Source organism: Hemiscyllium ocellatum, chromosome 10 (genome assembly GCF_020745735.1).
Source record: "Hemiscyllium ocellatum isolate sHemOce1 chromosome 10, sHemOce1.pat.X.cur, whole genome shotgun sequence".
NCBI lineage: Eukaryota > Metazoa > Chordata > Chondrichthyes > Orectolobiformes > Hemiscylliidae > Hemiscyllium > Hemiscyllium ocellatum.
In genome coordinates, this window is record NC_083410.1 from 983,933 (window position 1) to 1,001,998 (window position 18,066).

Below are 18,066 nucleotides of genomic sequence, written 5' to 3' on the forward strand. Positions count from 1 at the left end.
ACACACAGCCCACAGGGTCCATGGATAGACTCTGGGTCAGTGTGCACAGCCCACACACAGCCCACAGGGTCCATGGATAGACTCTGGGACAGTGTGCACAGCCCACACACAGCCCACAGGGTCCAACAGCAGCTTCAATGGAACCAGGTATTTATTGCACACGTCCCCCAACACCAGCTGTGGGAGGACCGAGTGGCATCGCCCCCTGGCGGTGGAGGACCGAACAGCAACGCACCCTGGCGGCGGGAGGATGACGATGCGCCCTCTGGTGGTTGGAGGACAGGATGGCAGCTCTCTGGCGGTGGAGGACCGAACAGCAGAGCACCCTGGCGGTCGGAGGACCGACCAGCACCGCACTCTGGCGGCAGGATGACCGAACAACAGTGCATCCTGGCGGCGGGAGGACCGTATGGCAGCGCCGCCTGGCGGCGGGCGGACAGGATGGCAGCGCACCCTGACGATAGGAGGACCGAACAGCAGCACACCCTGGCGGTAGGATGACCGAACAACAGCGCACCCTGGCGCCGGGAGGACCATATGGCAGCGCTCCGGCGACGGGCGGAGGACGGCAGCGCCCTCTGGTGGTGGGAGGACCATATGGCAGCGCCCTCTGCCTGTGGGAGGACCGTATGGCCGCGCCCTCTGGTGGTGGGAGGACCATATGGCCCCGCCCTCTGGCGGTGGGAGGACCATATGGCCGCGCCCTCTGGCGGTGGGAGGACCATATGGCCGCGCCCTCTGGCGGTGGGAGGACCTTATGGCCGCGCCCTCTGGCGGTGGGAGGACCATATGGCCGCGCCCTCTGGCGGTGGGAGGACCATATGGCCGCGCCCTCTGGCGGTGGGAGGACCATATGGCCGCGCCCTCTGGCGGTGGGAGGACCATATGGCCGCGCCCTCTGGCGGTGGGAGGACCACACAGCGCAGCGTCAAGGAGCTGAAATGGCGGCGGAGCGGCTGAGGCCTGGGTCTCGGAGCTTGGAGTGAGACAGCGGCATCGAGTTTCTGTGGCAGCGGAGTCGGTGAGTGACAGGCCTCGGAGAGAGGGTCTGAGAACCCCCTCCCTGAGCTGGAACAGGACACAGTTTCCGGAATTCGGTTTCTGTTCCGGGTAAAGCTTCACATTCGCAGAAAAAATAATCCACATCGAGAATCGGGAAGGAGCGGGGCGGCGTTTCACAGAGACACCCCCCCCCCAGACCCCCCCCCCCCCCGGGACTCCCCCAGACCCACACCCCCCCCCCGGGACTCCCCCAGACCCACCCCCCCCCCGGGACTCCCCCAGACCCACACCCTCCCCCCCCCCCCGGATCCCCCCAGACCCCCACTCTTCCCCCCCCCACTCTTCCCCCCCCCCCACTCTTCCCCCCCCCACTCTTCTCCCCCCCCACTCTTCTCCCCCCCCACTCTTCCCCCCCACTCTTCCCCCCCCCCACTCTTCTCCCCCCCCACTCTTTCCCCCCCCACTCTTTCCCCCCCCACTCTTTCCCCCCCCACTCTTTCCCCCCCCACTCTTTCCCCCCCCACTCTTTCCCCCCCCACTCTTTCCCCCCCCACTCTTTCCCCCCCACTCTTTCCCCCCCCACTCTTTCCCCCCCCACTCTTTCCCCCCCCACTCTTTCCCCCCCCACTCTTTCCCCCCCCACTCTTTCCCCCCCCACTCTTTCCCCCCCCACTCTTTCCCCCCCCACTCTTTCCCCCCCCACTCTTTCCCCCCCCACTCTTTCCCCCCCCACTCTTTCCCCCCCCACTCTTTCCCCCCCCACTCTTTCCCCCCCTCTCTTCTCCCTCTCTCTCCCCCCCCCCAACTCTTCCCTCTCTTCCCCCCCCAACTCTTCCCTCTCTTCCCCCCCACTCTTCCCTCTCTCTTCCTCAGCTTTTCTTTGTCTCCTGCTCCTTCTGTGGTTATTGGTTGAAGTAAAAGCTGCCTTGCATTCAGGATTAGTTTGTCAACTTGTTTGTTATTATATCGAGGCGCATGTTGCAGGGAAGGATGTACCTTGGTTGTTGGCATCGGTGTGTACCAGGTCTCAGTTATTTGGTGAGGAAGGGTGGTTGTGTTTGGAAATTAGGGTCAGCTCGGCAGCGACGGTTCCTCTACAGATCCCGAGGACACCTGTGGGCACATGTGCTGGAGTAGGCTACACATCCCAGGTCACAATACACAGCAGTTATGGGAGTTGGCAATGATTTAAAATGTTCCTTTTACAGAGTGCCGTGCAGTTGTAAGAACATAACCAGAGCAGGCTCCAGTATTCGTGTAATGATGACTGATCGTCAGCTCTGCTTGTTGTCTGTTTCCCTTGATTCCTTTTGAAGTTCAAATCAACTGATTATCTTGACCGTGAATATTCAATGATGAAAAACACACAGCCCTCTGGGGAAGAGAATTCAAAGGATTTACAATCCTTTGAGTGAAATAATTTCTCTTCCACTTAATCCAAAATGATTAGTTCCATTAGCCCGTTGTTCTAGGTTCCATGATCACTGGAAATAAGCTCGGAGTGTCTGCACTGTCAATTACTAATAGACTCCAATAGACACAGAAATATACTTTTTTTTGGTTTTAATAACTTGCTTCATCTTACCCCATTCATTCCACTTCCCCAGTTTACAGGTGGTCCCTTTCAACGTATGCTCACATAGTAGCCAAAACATGATTCTTCTAGAGCTTAAATAAAGACATGAACAGACCCAAGAATTGAATTGAATTTATTGTCACGTGTACTGAGGCCCAGTGAAAAGCTTTGCCTTGCGAGCAATGCAGGCAGATCACAGAGTTAAGTCGCGTAGATAATAATAGGGAAACAGCGACAAAAACACAGGTACAGGCGAATGTTAAGAGTTTGAGAGTCCATTCAGTATTCTAACAACAGTAAGGTAGAAACTGGCTGGTGCGTGTGTTCAGGCTTCTGTCCCTTCTCCCTAATGTTACAGGTTGTAGAAAAGCATTGCCAGGGTGGGATGGATCTTTGAGAATGCTGGTGGCCTTTCCTTGACAGTGGGCCTGGTGGATGGATTCTATAGATGGGAGGTTGGTCTTTGTGATTGTCCGGGCCGAGTTCACCACTCTCTGTAACTGTCTCCAATCTTGAATGGTACAGTTGCCATACCAGGTAGTGATACATCCAGACAGAATGCTCTCGATGGGGCACCTATAACAGTTGGCAAGGGTATTCACCGTCATGGCAAATTTCCTCAGCTGCCCGAGGAAGAAGAGACGTTGTTGGGCCTTTGTAACCAGTGCGTCCACATGAAGAGTCCAAGAAAGCTTGTTGTGGATGACCACTCCCAAGAGCTTCACAGTCTCTACTCGTTCCACCTCTGTGCTGTTAATGCGTAGGGGGGAATGGGTAACATCCCGCTAAAAGTCAATAATGAGTTCCTTGGTTTTGCTGGCATTGAGAGCTAGGTTGTTCTCAGTGCACCATTTTTCCAGTTCTACCTCCTACCTCCCGTCTGTAGTCTGTTTTGTCGCCATTTGAGATTCGACCGAATATGGTGGTGTCATCAGCGAACTTGTAAATGGCATTAGTCTGGTATTTGGCGATGCAGTCATGGGTGAACAGGAGGGGGCTGAGTGCGCACCCGTGGGGGGCTCCAGTGTTGAGTGTTAGTGAGGATGAAATATTGTCCCCAATCTTCTCTGTTTGTGGCCTGTGGGTCAGGAAACTGCGGATCCAGTTGCAGAGAGTGCGGCTTAGTCTGAGATCTCTAAGTTTAGTAATCAGTCTTGAGGGGATAATAGTGTTGAAGGCTGAACTGTAGTCAATGAGTAGGATTCTTACATAGCAGTTCTTGGTGTCAAGATGTTCTGGGGAGGAGTGAAGGGCAAGTGATATGGCATCTGACGTGGATCTGTTGGTCCGATAGGCAAATTGGAGAGGGTCAAGAGTAGTGTGGAGGCTGGAGTTGATTAATGTCATGACCAACCTTTCAAAGCACTGGGCGGTAGTCATTGAGACACGCTGCATGAGCCGCCTTCGGCCCAGGGATTATGTTGGCCCTCTTGAAACAGGCAGGGTCAGTGACCTGCTGCAGGGAGAGCTTGAAGATGCCCGAGGAGACCTCTGCCAGTTGATCTGCACATGCTCTGAGTGCACGGCCTGGTACTCCACCTGGTCCCATCGGTTTCTTTGGATTCACAAGAAGGAAAACTGACCTGCCCTTTGATGCAGTGACTGTTGGGATAGGTTTGTCAGGACTTGTCGGAATAGGTGTTACCTCCCCGCTGAAATTCTGCTCAAAGCGAGCAACCAGATTAACCTGCTGGATAACCAGGAGGAAATCATTACACTACAAGATGATCTAGATCGACTGGTCTGTGGCAAATGAAATTTAATCCTGTCAAGTGTGGGCGATGCATTTTGGGAGGACTAACAAGGCAAGGGCGTAAACATTGAATGGTAGAAGCCTAGGAAATACAGACGATCAGTGAGAAACTGGTGTGCGTGTCTATCAGTCATTGAAGACACTGCATTGGGTAGATGAGGTATTATGGGATACTTGCCTTTATTAGTCAAGGCATTGAATATAAAAGCAAGGAGGTTATGTTGGTGCTGTATGCAATGTTAGATGGGCCACAACTTGAGTACTGTGTGCATTTGTTTTTTTGAGCGAAATTTCTTTGAAATAAAGGTCAATATGCTGCTTGCCTACCTAATTTCTTCCTGTACCTGTGTGCTAAATCTGTATTCTATCTGTCATTGCACCCAAGACTGTCACCATTGCTTACAAATTTCATGCATTTTAAAACTACTCAGATTTTTTTTAAATGGTTGTATGGGATATAGGCATTGCAAATATTTCTTGCCCATCTCTAGTTTCCCTGAACTAAGTGGCTTGCTCAACAATCTTAGAAATCAGAGTCAACCACATTGCTGTGGACTGGAGTTATCTATAGGTCAGAGCAGTTAAGGTCGGCAGATTTAACTCTCTAAAGCTAATGACACTAAAGTTGGTGGAGTAGTGGACAGTGTGGGAGAATGTTACAGGTTGCGGGCGACTTTGATAAACTGCAGAATTGGGCTGAGAGGTGGCAAATGGAGTTCAATGCAACTAAATGTGAGGTTATGCACTTTGGGAAGAATATCAGGAAGGCAGAGTACTGGGACAATGGAAAGATTCTTAGTGTGGATGTGCAGAGGGATCTTGGAGTCCATGTACATAGACCCCTAAAAGTTGCCACCCAGGTGGATAGTGCTGTCAAGAAGGCATATGGTGTTATAGATTTCGTTCATCGAGGGATTGAGTTCTGGAGCTGCAATATCATTTTGCAACTATACAAAACATTGGTGTGGCCACACTTGGAATATTGTGTACAGTTCTGGTCCCCATATTTCAGGAAGGATGTGGAAGCATTGTAAAAGGTGCAGAGGAGATTTACCAGGGTGTTGCCTGGTCTGGAGGGAAGGTATTATGAGGAAAGGCTGAGAGACTTGGGTCTGTTCTCATTGGAAAGAAGGTGGCTAAGAGGGGATTTGATAGAGATATACAAGATGATCAGAGGATTAGATAGCGTAGACAATGAAAGTCTTTTTCCTAGGATGATGACGTCAGCTTGTACGAGGGGACATAGCTACAAATTGAGGGGTGATAGATTTAAGACAGATGTCAGAGGCAGGTTCTTTATGCAGAGAGTGGTAAGGGTGTGGAATGCCCTACCTGCTGATGTAGTTAACTCAGCCACATTAGGGAGATTTAAACAATCCTTAGATAAGCACATGGATGACTTTGGGATAGTGTAGGGGGATGAGCTGAGAATAGTTCACAGGACGGCGCAACATCGAGGGCCGAAGGGCCTGTTCTGCCCTGTATTGTTCTATGTTCTAAGGTGAACCAGATGGGTTTTAATGACACACCATAAGACTCAATCAGCAGTGGTTCTATGATTGCCATTAGAGTAGCACCCACTATTCCAATTTTTAATTGAATACAAATCTCAGCATCTGCCACGATGAGATTTGAACTACAGTTCTCAAAACATTCGCCTGGAGTTCTAGATTTTGATTCCAGTGACATGTACCACTGTGCCTGTTCTGGCCAAAGTGAACGATCTCACACTTAGCCCCCATGTTTTATTCCACCTAATACCTGTTGCTCACTCATCTATCTGGTCTACATATAATCCCTACAGTGTGGAAAGAGGCCCATCGGGTCCTGTAAATTTGTCAGATGTTAGGTGTTAAATTTCTCCAGTATTTTATCCCTACTGATATTAATGTAATTTTCTCACTCTCTCTAACTCAGGCTTCCATTGATTTTGGATGAACTTGAAGGCAAACACAATCTATTGGTGCATAGCCTCTGCTGTTTCCTCATTTCCAAACATTTTTTCTCATGCTCTGCTTCAAAGAGACCTTTGATCTCATTAGTTGCTCTCTACCTCTTTTTCTCATCAGCTTTTTGATGTCCTTTAGTGGTTTCTAAAGGCCTCCCATTCCTAATACTTCTGAATATTCTTTGTAACATTTATAAGCAACCAGTCTGGTATGATCATATGGAATGGCCGAACAGGCTACACCGGCTGAATTGCTTAATACTAATCCTGTACAATTTTGAAAATCCTTAGTGTGTCATGGATGGATGTTGATTACTGAGTTTCTCTTTTCAGTAGAATATATTATTCCACACACATTTCAAAATTTTACTAAAATGTTTCCTACTGTTTATTACCAGCTGTTTCCCTCGACCAATGTAATTTGCTTTGTTTGTGTTGAAAATTCTAGATGTGATTTAGTATATACTTTGTTCCAGCACTGGTGAAAGTAGAGGTAAAAACAATGACTGCAGATGCAGGAAACCAGATTCTGGATTAGTAGTGCTGGAAGAGCACAGCAGTTCAACGAGCAGCGAAATCGACGTTTCGGGCAAAAGCCCCTCATCAGGAATAAAGGCAGTGAGCCTGAAAGGTGGAGAGATAAGCTAGAGGAGGGTGGGGATGGGGAGAGAGTAGCATAGAGTACAATGGGTGAGTGGGGGAGGAGATGAAGGTGATAGGTCAGGGAGGAGAGGGTGGAGTGGATAGGTGGAAAAGGAGATAGGTAGGTAGAACAAGTCCGGACAAGTCATGGGGACAGTGCTGAGCTGGAAGTTTGGAACTAGGGTGAGGTGGGGGAAGGGGAAATGAGGAAACTGTTGGTGAAAGTAGAGCTGAGGCTGATGTGACACCAGGTTGCAGGCACGAACCCTCGTGGGGAGGTTGGTTTTCTGGATCACATCCCATTCTGACTGATGTGCCTCATTCAAATGCTCCATTTCAATGCTGTGTTTGGGCCAGACATCTTAGTGTCCTGATCTACATGGATCCATGATCCCCTCATGATTTTTCTCACTGTGTTGTTTGGCTAGCCAGTGGCTAGGGCACAACTGTTTCCATCAGGGCCAATGAGGAGGCACGCCTACTGCAGTGGCAGACAAAATCATGGCAGAACTCCCACAATGATAACTAGTCAGATCTGTTTCCCATGGGACACCCATCCATGAGAGTCATAGTTACCCCCACCAGTTAATAGCAAAGCTTACATTTGGTTACATTGGTTCACAAATGTCCTTTTAGGGAAGGAAACTGTCATCCTTACCTGGTCTGAACTCGATGTGAGTCCAGCTGCACAGCAATGTGGTTTACTCTTAACTAACCTCTGGGCAATTAAGGGTGGTCAGTTAATGCTGGCCCAGCCAGTGATGCCTTCACCTTGTGAATGAATTTTAAAAATCACAGCAACTACTGAGAGCAAAATAAACTGGCTATCTCAGGCTTGAGATGCCTTTTATTGCAGAGCAGGTACACAGTACCTTTTGGAAGTTCATTTGCTTTTCCCAAACATTCACAGGTCTAAACAGGATGGAGTGTTGCAGTCTTCTCTAACTCTGGCCTCTTGGGCATCCTCGGTTGTAATTGTCGATTGGCATTTGTGCCTTCTGCTGCTGGGGTTTTAAGCTATAGAAATTACCTTAAACCCTTGTATCTCAGTCTCTTTCTCCCTTTCTTTAAGGCATGTGTCAAACCCACCTCTTTGACCAAGTCTTGGGTCATACAGAATGGAAACACAACCTTCTGTCCATGCCAACCAAGTTTCTCAAACTAAACCAGTCCCAATTTTACCTGCATTTGGCCCACATCCCTCTAAACCTTTCCTAATAATGTACATGTCCAAATCTCTTTAAAATGTCATAACTGTATGTGCATCTATCACTTCCTCTGGCAGTTCATTCTACACATGGACTACCCTCTGTGTGAAAATGTTGCCCCTCAGGTCCCTTTTAAATCTTTCTCCTCTCACCTTAAAGATTAGATTACTTACAGTGTGGAAACAGGCCCTTCGGCCCAACAAGTCCACACTGACCCACCGAAGCGCAACCCACCCATACCCCTACATTTATACCTTACCTAACACTACGGGCGATTTAGCATGGTCAATTCACCTGACCCGCACATCTTTGGACTGTGGGAGGAAACCGGAGTACCCGGAGGAAAGCCATGCAGACACGGGGAGAACGTGCAAACTCCACACAGTCAGTCGCCTGAGTCGGGAATTGAACCCGGGTCTCGGGCGCTGTGAGGCAGCAGTGCTAACCACTGTGCCACCGTGCCGCCCGCAAGATATGCTCCTTAGGTTTGAACTCACCCACCCGAGGGAAATGGCTTTTGCTATTCGTGTTATCTATTTCTGTCATGATTTTATAAATCTCTAAGGTCACCCCTCAACTTTCTATGTTCCAGTGGAAAAGGTCCCAGTGTATCCAGACCTTCCTTAGAACTCAATTCCTCTAATCCTGGTAAATCTTTTCTGAACCCTCACCATTTAATAATAATCTTCCTATAGCAGGGTGACCAGAACTGTACACCATACTCCAGAAGAAGCCTTACCAATGTCCTGTACAATTTTAACATGGCATCTCAACTACTATACACAGTGGTCTGAGCAATGAAGGCAAGCAAGCTCAGCGCCTTCTTAACAAACCTGTGACACAATTTTCAACGAACAATGTACCTGAACTCCTCAGTCTCACTGTTCATCAACACTGTCTTGTTTGTTTTACTGAAGTACAGTACCTTGCATTTATGTAGGTTAAACCCCTCTAAAGCCATAGGCCCAATTGATCAAGATCTCTTTCCAATCTTAGATAACCTCCTTCACTGTCGACTATATCACCAATTTTGGTGTCATCCGCAAACTTACTAACCATGCCTCCTAAATTATTATCCAAATTGTTTATGTAAATGACAAACAACAGTGGATCCAGCACCAATCCCTGGTTCAGGCCTCCAGTCAGAAAAACAACTCTTCACCACCACCCTCTGGTTCCTACTGTCAAACCAATTTTATATCCACTTGGTAACCTCCACCTGAATCCCATGTAATCTAACTTCACTCATCAGTCTACCATGCAGAACTTTGTCAATGGTTTTATTAAGTCCACATAGACTACTTCTACCACCCTAACCTCATCAATCTTTTTGATTACATCCTCAAAAAAGGAACTTAGTCAAGTTTATGAGACACGATTTCCCATGCTGAATATCTAATCAGTCCTTGCCTCTCCAAATGATACTACTGATACCAGACTTACCAGTCTACAGTTCCCAGGCTCCTCCTTAAATAAAGGCACAACATTAGCTACTCTGCAGTCCTCCGACAGCTCACTCACATGTCCTTATATATAGGTTGCTGTTTAACTAGCTTTCATAATGGTCTTTGAAACAGTGGGTTGTTTTATTGCATTAGAGGTGCTATATTAATCCAAGTTGTTGTTAAAATCTTGAACCTTTTACAACTGTACAATGTCACGGAGCTGAATCATTCATTCTGTGTGGGTGGAGGGAGGGAGGAGGGGGGGGGTAGGTGGGGGGGTAGAGAGAGAGAGAGACAGACAGACAGACACTTGGCAAAAGGGGTGCTTTAGTTGTGAGTAGGAGGGCTTTGAGAAGTGCTAGAATCCAATTTGCAGTTGCATTAGCTGGCGTGTTATGTGATTTGATCTGCCTACTCTGGTTGCTGTTCCTGGAGTATAGAGATTAGGGCCTCAGTGTGACTGCACTCCATTGCCTGCTCAGAAACTCTGAGCTGGGCTGCATGAAGATAGCAGCATTGCAAACCTTACACTGCTATGAGCACTGAACTACAGGGTGGGGTTTAAAACCAAACGGGCTGAGAAAGAGAAATGTACACAAAAGCACACACTCCAGCTGCTGGAGAGCAGTAATTGTGATGAGGTAAGTGTGCCTCAGTTTTGTGTCTCTGTGCATATGTTGGTCATTGTGTCAGTGCATTTGTTTATGCTTCCTCGTATAGTGTTTGTCAGTCCATGTACATGCCCGCAGGATGTCCCTTGTGATGTTTGCTGCAGGTGGAAATGGGTGTACTGGTGGTGGAGCTGAACTTCACTGCTATAACACCTCCACCTGGATTATTTTTTTATTTTTTCTTTGTTTTTATAACCCCACACTACCGCCTAACTGCGGTAGTGCTTATTTTTTCCCCAGCACCCATAGTGTGTGTGTGCAGGTGTGAGACGCAGTGAGAGACACAAAGTGCACAAATCTTTATTCAATTTCCACCACCAGGAAAAAATAGGAAAACACCCAAGTGGCCCGTGACAAACAGTGCCCTCACAAAGGGCAATGCTGTTTGATCAAAGTGAAGGGGAGGGCAGGGACTAAATCAAAATAGAGTTGGAGGGGGAAATGACGCACTCCACTCGCTGCGGCGCCCACCTCTCCCTGAACAACTCCAGGGTGTTGGTGGACACCGCGTGCTCCTTCTCCAAGGACACCCGGGCCCTAACGTAACCGCGGAAGAGGGGCAGGCAGTCGGCCCTAACGACCCCCTCCACGGCCCGCTGTCTGGACCTGTTTATGGCCAGTTTGGCCAGGCCCAGGAACAGACCCACGAGGAGGTCTTCAGACCTGCCCTCCCTCCTCCGCACCGGGTGCCCGAAGATCAGGAGCGTGGAACTGAAGTGCAACCAAAAACAGAGGAGAAGGTTTTTTAGAAAATCAAAAGGGAGTGCAAACGCCCACACCCAATATACACATGGTCCATGGACTCCACAGCGCCACAGAACAAGCAGTTGGGCTGGGAGTCCGTGAACCACCGCAATCTGCGGTTGCAGGGGACTGCTGCATGCAGCACCCTCCACTCCAGATCCCCAAGAGAAAGGGGGAGGACTCCCGCGTAGAGGGCCCTCCACTGGGGCTCCCCACCGCCCGGTGGCAAATGGGCATGCCAAGGCGTGTCCGGGCGGTGGATGAGGGAGAAGAGGTGGACGGTGTGCAGCAGCAGTCTATACAGGGCACGCCTTTTAACGTCCTTGAACGGGACAAAATTAAAATTTCGGAGGCGGCTCAGGTTGTGGGGCACAGGCTCCCGCGGGAAGTATGGGACCTTGGGGCCAATGTGAAATTCCGTCCGGGCAGGGGTGAGCGCGGACGGGATCCCACCGCACACCTGAGCGTCCTCCAACTGGTGCACTACGTCGGGTCCGAGCACCGCCGTTTTAAGGCGTCCACCTGGATTATTTTTTTTTAAATTTTTTTCTTTTTTTATGTTCAACTTAGCATACAAACCTCTTCTGTTTGATTGCGTTCTGAAATAACTCCACAGAAGCTGGTATCCATCACCATGTCATCCTTTATTGACTTTAGTATTGCCACATTCAGAGTCAGGTACAAGAGTGTCAGAATCTCAGGCACTCCCTCTTTTTTTTACTTCACCCATGGTGTGTGTGTGTGTGTGTGCAGCTGTGAGACACAGTGAGAGACATAAAGTGCACAAATCTTTATTCAATATCCACCACCAGGAAAAGTAGGAAAACACCCGAGTGGCCAGTGACAAGCAGTGCCCTTCACATCAAAGGGTGATGCTGCGACACTCCTGTTTTTTTTTCTTTTTTTTTGATCATTTCAACAAGACTTCCTAATTTTATTTATTTTTTTTTAAACCCCCACACTACCGCCTAACTGCAGTAGTGCTTATTTTTATCCCCAGCACCCATGGTGTGTGTGTGCAGGTGAGAGACACAAAGTGTACAAATCTTTATTCAATTCCCACCACCAGGAAAAGTAGGAAAACACCCGAGTGGCCTGTGACAAGCAGTGCCCTTCACATCAAAGGGCAATGCTGTGTGATCAAAACAGTGAAGGGGAGGGCAGGGACTAAATCAAAATAGAGTTGGAGGGGGAAATGATGCACTCCAATCCCTGCGGCGCCCACCTCTCCCTGAACAACTCCAGGGTGTTGGTGGACACCGCGTGCTCCTTCTCCAAGGACACCCGGGCCCTAACGTAACCGCGGAAGAGGGGCAGGCAGTCGGCCCTAACGACCCCCTCCACGGCCCGCTGCCTGGACCTGTTTATGGCCAGTTTGGCCAGGCCCAGGAACAGACCCACGAGGAGGTCTTCAGACCTGCCCTCCCTCCTCCGCACCGGGTGCCCGCAGATCAGGAGCGTGGAACTGAAGTGCAACCAAAAACAGAGGAGAAGGTTTTTTAGAAAATCAAAAGGGAGTGCAAACGCCCACACCCAATATACACATGGTCCATGGACTCCACAGCGCCACAGAACAAGCAGTTGGGCTGGGAGTCCGTGAACCACCGCAATCTGCGGTTGCAGGGGACTGCTGCATGCAGCACCCTCCACTCCAGATCCCCAAGAGAAAGGGGGAGGACTCCCGCGTAGAGGGCCCTCCACTGGGGCTCCCCACCGCCCGGTGGCAAATGGGCATGCCAAGGCGTGTCCGGGCGGTGGATGAGGGAGAAGAGGTGGACGGTGTGCAGCAGCAGTCTATACAGGGCACGCCTTTTAACGTCCTTGAACGGGACAAAATTAAAATTTCGGAGGCGGCTCAGGTTGTGGGGCACAGGCTCCCGCGGGAAGTATGGGACCTTGGGGCCAATGTGAAATTCCGTCCGGGCAGGGGTGAGCGCGGACGGGATCCCACCGCACACCTGAGCGTCCTCCAACTGGTGCACTACGTCGGGTCCGAGCACCGCCGTTTTAAGGCGTCCACCTGGATTATTTTTTTTTAAATTTTTTTCTTTTTTTATGTTCAACTTAGCATACAAACCTCTTCTGTTTGATTGCGTTCTGAAATAACTCCACAGAAGCTGGTATCCATCACCATGTCATCCTTTATTGACTTTAGTATTGCCACATTCAGAGTCAGGTACAAGAGTGTCAGAATCTCAGGCACTCCCTCTTTTTTTTACTTCACCCGTGGTGTGTGTGCAGGTACACAAGGAGAATGTGCAAACTCCACACAGACAGTTGCCTGTGGCTGGAATTGAACCTGGATCTCGAGCACCATGAGGCAACAGTGCTAACCACCAAGCCACCATGCTGCCCTCCACCTGGATTATCTCAGGGAGGGGAAGGCCCATGATTGGCCTTCCCATATAATAACCACTAAGGATCTCATCCTGCTGCTAATCGAATTAACTGCAATGTTGCCACACAACAACAAACTATGTAAAACTATATGGCCACATGTCAGTGCTGGTTAGGGGTGAGGCCTTTTAGTCAATGGTGCTCAGTAACTGATTGAGGGACTATCCCACTGGCTCCCTCACCCAATCACTGCAACTTCACCAACCCCTCCAAGTAATCCCTTCCTGTGGCTCCACTTCATCCTAGGACTCTGATCGATGTCATTCTGACAGCAGCCATGGTATTCCAGTGGCACTGCTGAGCAAAAGAGGGGATGTCTTGGTTGGTGACATTTGCACCTCTAGGGTACTTGATCCCAGGATAGGCCCACTCAAGTGCTCAAGCAGCAAACTGATAGCCTTCCACTTAAACACAGTGCGATTTGAAATTGTTCCTTCATAAATTTTAAAATATATTGAAAAGAAAATGCCAATGGGGTGGCACAGTGGCGCAGTGGTGACCACTGCTGCCTCACAGTGCCAGGGACCCGGGTTTGATTCCAGCTTTGGGCAACTCTCTATGTGGAGCTTGCACATTCTTCCCGTGTCTGCATGGGTTTCTGTTGGGTGCTGTGGTTTCCTCCCACAGTCCAAAGATGTGCAGGTTAGGTGAATAGCACGTTAAATTACCCAGGGTGTCTACGGGAAATAGAGTTGCAGGGATTGGGTCAGTGGGGTAACTATGGGTGGAATGCTCTTCATAGGGTCCGTGTGAGCTCGATGGGCTGAATGGCCTACCTGCACACTGTTGGGAATTGATGATCTTTGATTTTGATTTTATGAACTGCTAGGTTCAACATTGAAATGAGTCTCTGCATTACTGAATGAATCTCAGAACTCCGTGTTTGCAGACTGGCACTTTTTCACACACTGACACACACATCAGCTCTTTAACAGCAGTATCAGAACATAAGAACTAGGATCAGAAGTAGGTAATTCAGCCTCTTGAGCCTGCTCTGCCATTCAGTTGTTCACATTGTGGCTGATGGAACACTTCATACCTTTTACCTACCCTGTTGCTGTAGCCCTTAATGCTATTGACAATCAGCTGTATATCAATTTCTGCCTTTAAACATGTCCAAAGGCAGTCCTCTGTCACAGGAAATTCCAAAGGATCACAACCCTTTGTGTGTAAAAACAATCTCCTCCTCTCAGACCGAAGTGGCATCCCCTTTGTTTTTAAAATTGTGCCCATGGTTCGACTCTCCCCAACCAAGGAAAACATCCTACCTGCATCTACCCAGTGTATCCCTTTATCTTCTGGTTTCAATTGAATCACCTCTCATTCTTTGAAAAGCTGGAGACTACAGGCCCAGTTTGCCTAAGCTCTCTCCATAGGACAGTCCCACCATCCCAGGGGCAAGTAGGGTGAACCTTCATTGCACTCCCTCTATGACAATAGTGTCTCTGAATGTAGGTTTGCTTGCTGAGCTGGAAGATTTATTTTCAGACGTATCGTCATCATACTGGGTAACATCTTCAGTGAGCCTCCAGATGAAGCACTGCTGGTGTTTCCAGCTTTTGGTTTATATGTTAGGGTTTCCTTGGGTTGGTGATGTAACTTCCTATGGTGAGATCATTTCCTGTTTTTTTTCTCAGAGGGTGGTAAATGGGATCCAAGTCAATGTGTTTGTTGATGGAGTTCCAGTTGGAATGCCATACTCCTTGGAATTCTCGTGCATGCCTCTGTTTGACTTGTCCAGGATGGATGTGCTGTCCCAGTCAAAGTGGTGTCCTTCCTCATCTGTGTGTAAGGATACTAGTGAGAGAGGGTCATGTTGTTTTGTGGCTAGTTGATGTTCATGTATCCTGGTGGCTGTTTGTCCAATGTAGTGTTTGTTATAGTTCTTGCACGGTATTTTGTAAATGACATGAGTTTTGCTTGTTGTCTGTTTGGGGTCTTTCAAGTTCATTAGCTGCTGTTTTAGTGTGTTGGTGATTTGTGGGCTACCATGATACCAAGGGGTCTGAGTAGTCTGGCAGTCATTCCAAGATGTCTTTGATGTAGGAGAGAATGGCTAGGGTTTCTGGGCGTGTTTTGTCTGCTTGTTTGGGTTTGTTGCTGAGAAATCGATGAACTATGTTCATTGGGTACCCGTTCTTTTTGAATACATTGTATAGTTGATTTTCCTCTGCTCTTCGTAGTTCCTCTGTGCTGCAGTGTGTGGTTGCTCGTTGAAATAATATTCTGCATTCCTAGCAAAACAAGTAAAACTAATGTCATTTACAAAATACTGTGCAAGAATTGTAACAAACACTACGTTAGACAAACAGGCAGAAAACTAGCCGCCAGGATACATGAACATCAACTAGTCACAAAAAGACCCGACCCTCTCTCACTAGTATCCTTACATCCAGATGAGGAAGGACACCACTTCGACTGGGACAACACATCCATCCTAGGACAAGCCAAACAGAGACACACACGAGAATTCCTAGAAGCATGGCATTCCAACCCAAAGCCTATCAACAAACACATTGACTTGGTCCCCATTTATCACCCCCCCCCCCCCCCGGAAAAAAAACAGGAAATGATATCACCACAGGAAATGACATCACTAACCCAAGGAAGCCCAAATAGAAAGCAGGAGACACCAGCAGTGCTTCACCTGGAGGCTCACTGAAGATGATACCTAGTATGATGATGATGCGTCTGAAAATAAACCTTCCAGCTCAGTGAGCAAGCTTACATCCAGAACCTCAACCTGAGCTACAAATCTTCTCAACCTGTTAGCAATAATATCTTTCCTTAGAAAAGGAGACCAAAACAGCATGCACTACACCAGGTGCACTCTAACCAAGTTCCTGTGGAATTGAAGCAAGTCTTCACTATTCCTGTACTCTAATCCTCTTGGTTAAAAGGCCAACATTGCATTAGCCTTCTCAATAGCTTTCTAACACTTGCATGTTAGTTTTCAGTGACTTCTTAACAAGACACCTTGGTCTCTTTCTACATCTTTCAGAGTCCCCTGAATTCAGGAATTGTACCCCTCGATTGGAAATTTGCTCATGTCATTCTGCTTTGAAGAAGGATGACAGAGGGAATTCAAGGAATTACAGACCAGTTAGCCTAACATCTGAATTAGGTTGTTATTGGGTAACTAAACAGCTGGAAAAATTTCAAGTAATCAGTCAGTAAAGATCCATGAAGGGTCGGTCATGCTTTATTTAGATTTTTTTTGAAGAGGTTACAAAGGTAGCGAACAGAAAAAGTCAATGGATATTGTTGATGTGGAGTTCGAGAGGCTTTTGGTAAAGTCCCACACAAGACACTGTTTGGTAAGGTGCAATCCCATGGGATTGAGGGCAAATTACGGACATGGAAAGGAAATTGATTGAGAGACAGGAAACAGAGTTGGAATAAAGAGCTGGTGCGGGGGGGGGGGGGGGGGGGGGGAGCTGGCTTCAGATTTTTGGATAATTGCGATCTCTTTCAAGTGATTGAGATGTACTAAAAGGACGAGTTCTGTTTTAACTGGCGGGACATCAACATCTAGGTGGGGAGGTTTGCTAGGGCAACTCGGGTGGATTTAAACTAGCAAAGTGGGGGTTGGGAACCAAAGCAGCGAGACAGAAATTGAACAGAAGTTAAAAGTTAATAAAATAAATAGGCACAACCAGTCTAATGACCATGGTGAGGGAACGAATTATAAAAGATCAAAATGTGAGTTGAATGTTGGAGTAAATGACTAAAGGTGAGGTTAAGTGTTATTAGGGATTAATAAATAAGGATGGAGTGTGCGGGAAGCCTGGTGAACAAGAAAAAGTTAACAGCTAAAGATAAACCAGTCGAACCAATTTAAAAACCTTGTATCTAGGTGCCCTCAGCATTTGGAATAAAATTGATGAGCTGACAGCACAATTAGTGACAAATGGGTGCAACCTGTTAGGGGTTGCTGAAACATGGCTACAGGAAAATCAGGACTGGAAAGTTCAGTATCGAACGGATCTCTGTGTTCTAAAAGGATAGCTAAGGAGATAGAGATGGAGTTGCTTTATTGGTTAAGGATGATATCAAGGCTGTATGAAGATATGATATAATAGGGACTAATATTTTGAATCAGTCTGGGTGGAAATAAAAAGGGAAGAAACCTCTTGGTAGGAGTAATTTACAGGCTCCTGATCAGTACTTCCAAAGTAGAACATGGTATAAACCAGGAAATAATGTGGGTTTACGAGAAGGTCATAATGGTAATTGTGGCTGTTTCTTAGGACAACATGCTATGGAGTCAACCAGAGAACTGGCTACTTTAGATTTGGTATTATATAATGAGGAAAGATTAATAAATGGTCTTGTAATTTAGGATTGTCTTGGAAGGAGTGACCACAACGTGCAAGAGTTTCAAATTCAGATTGAAAGAGTGAGGACAGTAACAGACAAAAGTTTTAGTGTTGGGCAAAGATAATTGTACTGGGCTGAGGAAGGAGTTGGCCCAATTGGGTAAAAATATTAAAGGATTGGACAGTTGAAAAACAGTGGCAGATGTTTAGGGAAACACTAAATACCTCAATTCATGTATTCCTGAGAGATAGAGGAATTATAAAAAGTCGAAAAATCATCCATGGCTTAACAAGGAGGTCAAGGATAATGTCAAGGCAAAGGTTAGGGCATATTATACTGCAGATATTATTGGCGAATCAG

The 18,066-nt window shown here is 47.8% G+C and overlaps 1 protein-coding gene across 1 annotated transcript in view; it reads left to right on the plus strand.

Annotated features, from left to right (window-relative positions):
• The first annotated feature begins 920 nt into the window (after positions 1-920).
• Positions 921-18,066, plus strand: part of ncoa1 (nuclear receptor coactivator 1) — a 110,273-nt gene continuing 93,127 nt past the window's right edge. Inside the window, exon 1 of the mRNA XM_060831180.1 lies at positions 921-1,021. The gene's annotated coding sequence lies outside the window, so the exon portion shown is untranslated. The remainder of the gene's footprint in view (positions 1,022-18,066) is intronic.